Source organism: Semicossyphus pulcher, unplaced genomic scaffold (genome assembly GCF_022749685.1).
Source record: "Semicossyphus pulcher isolate SPU_LCO1_2020_fin unplaced genomic scaffold, fSemPul1.0.p SCAF_7, whole genome shotgun sequence".
NCBI lineage: Eukaryota > Metazoa > Chordata > Actinopteri > Labriformes > Labridae > Semicossyphus > Semicossyphus pulcher.
In genome coordinates, this window is record NW_027211748.1 from 27,129,731 (window position 1) to 27,135,730 (window position 6,000).

Genomic DNA, 6,000 nt, shown 5'->3' on the forward strand with positions numbered 1-6,000 from the left:
TTTCATAAAAAGTAACACGTTACTGAAAAAATATTAAGCATTTCTCTTTTACTTTTGTCGCCACAATAACAGAAAATCCCTGAAGCTCCGTTTCTGTTTCTCTCCTCCTTGGCAGGTAAACAGAGCTGTGTCAGTGCGCATGCGTAGCTAGCTTATTCAGCTAGCGAGATGTCAGAGAGGACAGCGTTTACTTTGTGGAAATATTATTATTTGGAATGTTTGGGTGAAATGGAAGAGAACAACATGACGGTGAAATGTAAGGAATAGGTGCTCTGCAGCTGTGAAGAGCTCGACTTCAAACGTGAGGAAGCATCTGCAGCTAAACACTGCTCCACAACACTGTTGGGACTAAGACCCTGTGTTGTATTGTTGTTATAGAAACAGCTGTGCCTAATACTGTATGCCGCTGCCCAGTTCACTGTCAGACTGTTAGCATAATAAAGAGCTGTAAAGGTTACACTGCGTCTGTCCTTCCTGTTATTAGGCTGCAGAGTTACAGATTATGGGCCATAAATGAGGCTATGCAATGACGGTAACGCAAACGCAATCTGGCACGCGTCTTTTCTCAGGAGGTAACACAGTAACGTAACAAGTAACTTTTAAAAGTAACGTTAACCAACATAATACATAACCATGCCAAATTCAAACCTGTATCAGATAAGTTGACAGAAACTTCAATGACAGTATTTTGAATTTTGATTGAACAATTTTTTGAATATTATTTAGATGCTTACTTTTATTTACATAAGACCCTATATTCCATAGTTAGAAGGCTATTGTTGCTCAGGATTAGGGAAAACAGAGCCTTCCTTTATTATAAGATCTCTGTTAGTTATGAAGAGGCCTTCAGTCTGCAGAGACAGTGCATTCACACTGCTGAGTTTTATTTTAACCTTTGTTTACCGAGGGAAGTTTGGCTAAGCATCGATGTTCCCTGTTTTAAAACCCATTCATTCATGCTGGGCAGCCACACCACAGTGCTTCACTCAGCGATATTCAACAGGATCCACTTCATTGTCCCCATTCAACTCCAAGTCCGGCATGCTTGAGGAGTGTACATCATGGGAGAATTTTTTTTTCCCCTCTGCCCACGTCCTCCCACTCAGCCCAGCCCCAGCAGCTGTGAATGTGATGATAGGAGAGAATGACCCCAGAGGACCCCACACGACCCAGCCCCATTCAGATCTCAACCTCGTCTGCCATCCCCATAATGCGAACAAACAGGAACGTGACCCCTTCCTTCCTTCGCACTGTAACCCAGACTTGGAATCCAGCCCCCCCTTTCCTCCCCACTCCGAGGGGAATCCTCCACCCGAACAGCGGCATTCCACATCCTGTCTGACTGACTCACTCAGAGGGAAAAGATGGCCTGTGGAAAAGCTAACCATGCTAATGGGATACAGTACAACGGCACAAACAGTCTAGAACTAATAGAATTGTTGATTCCATTGATAATTGATTCTGCAAAAAGCAAACCAATACTTCTGGTATTTAAAGTTATCAAAAAGATAGAGAGAGAAGAGGTAAAACATTTCAGCTCTCCTTTTGCCTCACAGGATGCCAGGGTGCTGAGTAAGCCACAAGAAGCCTCTCTGGAGCCAACGGGGACTTATGAAATCACAGAAGGTTTGGTCAGTATCATGGCTAAAACCAGAGTGTTGTGGAATTCCCCGACAATGTGCAAAGACAGGCAGCACTTACAACAGAATAAATCATTGTAATGTAATAATGCATAGTCAAATAATGTGTAAATCACTTTATGATCCAATGATTGCTATTTGTAGGGGAAGCATTTGCAACCCAGCTCCCCCTGTGTATCACTTTTTAAATCTCTAAAAAATATTAAAGACTTAAGTATTGCAGGGCATGATGATGCCAGTTTTTAAAGCTGAGGAAATTGTGGTTGGAAGGAAGACGACTAATAGCTGGCGGACTGCTCCCTGTGAGAGCTTGTTTGCACCACAGCTTGATTCACAGCTTTTCTGTGAATCAGAAAACACCCCTGTGGCCGAGCACAAGGAAATAAAGGCGAAAAAAAAGAAATTGCAAATTAGCCTCACAATACAATCTTTAGCCTCTTTCACTAGGATACATTCGTCATGGTGAGGTTTGGTGACTTTTGCAGGCACTGATCAGTGATTTTAATTGCATCTCACGTGTCTCAGTGTACAATATTTTACCACATATTCTACAACTAGTTACAGCCTTGAATACCTTTTGCTTTTTGGTACGCTCGTTGGTCCTCTTATGAGGCAAGTCTGACAGAGACTCTGTATTAGCTTCCGGTCAAGTTACATCAACCTAATGCATGTTATGTAAGCCAGCTGAACCTGCCTACCTGGTTAATGTCAGCATGGTAACTTAATGTACAGTTTTGTTTGAGCTTCTAAACTACAAAAGCAAAAAGAAAAACCAAGACATGAGCCAAAACCTGCAAGTTTGTTGGGTGTGTCTTTGACTCAAAAATAACAAATTTGATATTTTACGAATCAGATCTTGTATTTTGTAAAAGGCTGACATTTTGAGCATGTTTTTTTTTTTTAAGCCTGGAGGCTGGACATTGCTTTTTTTATATTGTTAACTTAAAGTTGTAATCTCAAAGATCTCAGTTTCTCCCTTCATCTGAGCATTGAGTTTGTTTCTTTTTCTTTGGATTTTAACTTATTGTTGAAGTTGAATCTGTAGTCATCCATCTTTTCCTTCTCCGCCTACCCTCTCTGGCAGACCAACCACTGATGGGTGATGAAAACGCGTCACTGACTGGGCGCCGCTTGTGATTTTTTCAGCGGAAGTCGCCACAGACACCCAGTCTGCAATACTGCAAATGCAAAGGCTTTCATCAGTGGGCCATAGGCTCAATCACCATTGTGTTACCTCATCTGGCGATAGACGTTGACTGAAAATCTTCCAGAGTATTACTTTAACTGCTTCATTTTGGTACCAGATTTTGCATATTTATCATTGCAAACTTGATGACGAACACTTTCACAAAAACAGTTGTGGGCTACCAAGATCACAATTTCTAGAAGCATTAGGCCTCTGATCAAGCTGTTGATTTTTACATCTTTGACTTGAGATTGTGCAAGACTACAAAGAAATAAATGAAACATTTTCAATCATTAATGTGCAAAAGAAGCATTTGATTCCCCACCTCCTCCTCCTGGGATATTAATCATGTCTAAATGTGAGTTAAGTTAACGGCAGCGTTTACCCTACATCAGTCCCTTTAATGAATTCTCTGAACTCAATATGTCATCCTGCTGGTAGAGCTGAGATCTTTAAAAGTCTATAAAATGTAACAATTGAGCCTTAGATGCTGATTTCTCTCTCTGTTCTTTGTTTTATGTTGAAACACATTTATTTCTTACATCATCCTGGACATTTAAAAACGCTACAGCTTATGAAACTGTTCTGAGGAAGTGCACTTCAATGATGTCATTCAGTTTTGTTTTCCTTGAGCACATAACTGATAATCTCCACTGGAAATTATAGGAACACTTCTGCAGAATGACAACCCGGCTGTCCACTTCAGTGGGAAAACCCCCTCAGTGTAAATGCATGCTTTCCAGTTCAGAGCAGCAGCACAATTCTGGTCACGTGTTGCGACTGTATGAATCACTCCACTGCAAACAGTGAATGAGAGAGCTCAGCGGGAATAATAGAGCAGTATTTACACAGGCTGTGGGTTTTAATGTTAGGGTAATCTTGGGCGTTTGTGACTCACTCTGTCCTTAAACATGTACTCGCTGCAGCCGCACGGGTAACTAGGCAATCATGTCGGTTTGTCGGAGTCCTGTGTGACTCACAGCAGTCAGGCCTGCAGAAGTCTGAGTACATCTCGTGTTTAGAGGACAGCAGTGTGGCATTCCAAAGTAATGGACTCTATATTGGGCTCTGGGGAGTGTGTATGTGTGAGTGTGTGTCTCTCAGTATGTGGGCTGGTATTTCAATTCAAATGCATGTGGGAGCATTTTGTGTGTATGTCTGTGTGTGCATGTTTGATCTCTCACAAGAATGGTAACCATTTGTGTTTGTTTGTGCCACCCTGGCTCACACTGACAATGAACACTGTGATCATGGGCTTGTGTGTAGGCTGTTTGTGTGTGTGGCCAGTGTGTGCTGGGGCAACCAGTGTGGCAGCAGGGCGCTCCCCAGAGCCGCTCAGTCCAACAAACAAGCTCTGCTGTGTTACAGCTGCTGTAGGACGGATCAGACGTGACCTTGCTGAACTACACGCTGGGAAAATGCAGATGGGATATTTAACAGTGGTAATATTTCACCCAGTTAAAGTGGTAGGGTGCGCGTGAGCAAGGGATTTCATTCAGTACTCAGTTGAAAAAGTCTTTGTAGTTATATCATCCAAAAGTAATGCACTTAATGTTCAACCTACATTGGTGTGAGACCATTTGGATCCATCTGCAGCAATATAAGACGCTCAGACAGAACTTATAGACAACCGCTGAATGGTGCCTTGAAACAGAGACTTAATGACACCATGAAAGATGCTTAAGGGCCCGATCAGACAGAGCGCGTTTTAGCAGCTGGGGGCTTTTTTGTCACGGTTTTCAATGAGACGCTTTTTGTGCACTGCTTTTGCGTTGCAGAACACCTCACGTTTTTCCGCCCTGTGTGCCTGGCGTTTTTGAAGAAACGCTCTGAGAGCATCGAGTTGAAAAAACTTCAACTCAAAAAGCGCCCGACGTCATGGGCGTTTTTTCTCATTGTCCAATAGGATGAAAGGAGAGGCGGGCCTTCTGTCAGTTTACAATATAACGGTTAGGTTAATGACAACTAATGATTCGGTGGTTGCCTTAACAACAGTAGAAAAAAAAGGCGCAGCGAGCTGCTCTTTTTTTAACTGTAGGCTTCAACAAAAAAGGCAGTGCAGTGCGCCTCGCGTTTTACAGCCTGCACAACACGCTCTGTCTGATCGGGCCCTAAGGGTTACTTAAAACACATACTAAAGCCATGGTTCTCAACTGGTGGTTTTGGGACCCAAAAGTGGGTCGCGGAACTGTTTTCAGTGGGTCGCAGATGTGTTCTTGGAAAAAAAAAGGTTGTGGCAAAAAGTCTGTGCTGCACTTTTATTTTGAAGGACATGGGTTACCTATGACGTGCGTGCAGCAGTAGTGTAGTTTAATCACACTTGATGTATTCACTGATCGGGTAATCCAGCTACAGTTACATTTACATTCTTGAAACTTGACGAGCCCTACAATATTATACTGTTGTCTGTTGTGATGTTGGCATACTGTGGTGTTTCGTTCCATCTCGGGTCTGAACTACACCATTTTTTTTTTTTAAATATATTTGATTGGTTGACAAAATCTGAAATGTGGGCCTTGATTTGTCAATAAGGAGGTGGTGGACCAGTTCAGAACCACTGTACTGAAGGATACCCTGAAGCAGTCGATAAAGGCTAGCTTGAAAGAGATGCTAGAAGCAACCGTGAAGCAGCAGTTACCTGATTACAGTACTTTGTTTGACTCTTTGGGATGAAATCTTTGGCAGAACTTTTCATAACATATCTTGTTGTATTTGTAATGTTGCAAGGGTGTTCTGCAAGTTGAGGACTAAACTAATAATTCAATTTGCCATTAGTTTTATTAAAAAGTCAATGTAATACATACAAGCGTTGCCTTATCACACACATGCAGTAATATAGAAGGCAACAGTTGGTAACTTAGCCTAGCTTAACCCAGCCAGGATTAGCTTACTCTTTAGCCACTTTAAACAAATGCCGAGCGTAACTCCTTTAAAAGTAACCTAACACCAAGCTCTCATGTGTTTCACCTCAAACCATATCAACACACTAATTAGCGTTTATGGGTGCGGGTAGAGGTTTTTCGTTTATCTGTCTGTCTGTTGTAACTGTTGTGATTAATTGTCCTCCTGTATGTTGTGCTGGTGTTTTATTGCCCTCTACTGTAAATCAAATCCCCCCTCAAGGGACAATCCAAGATCTGACCTGAGAGCTGTGTTCTGTTGCCTTTGTAACCA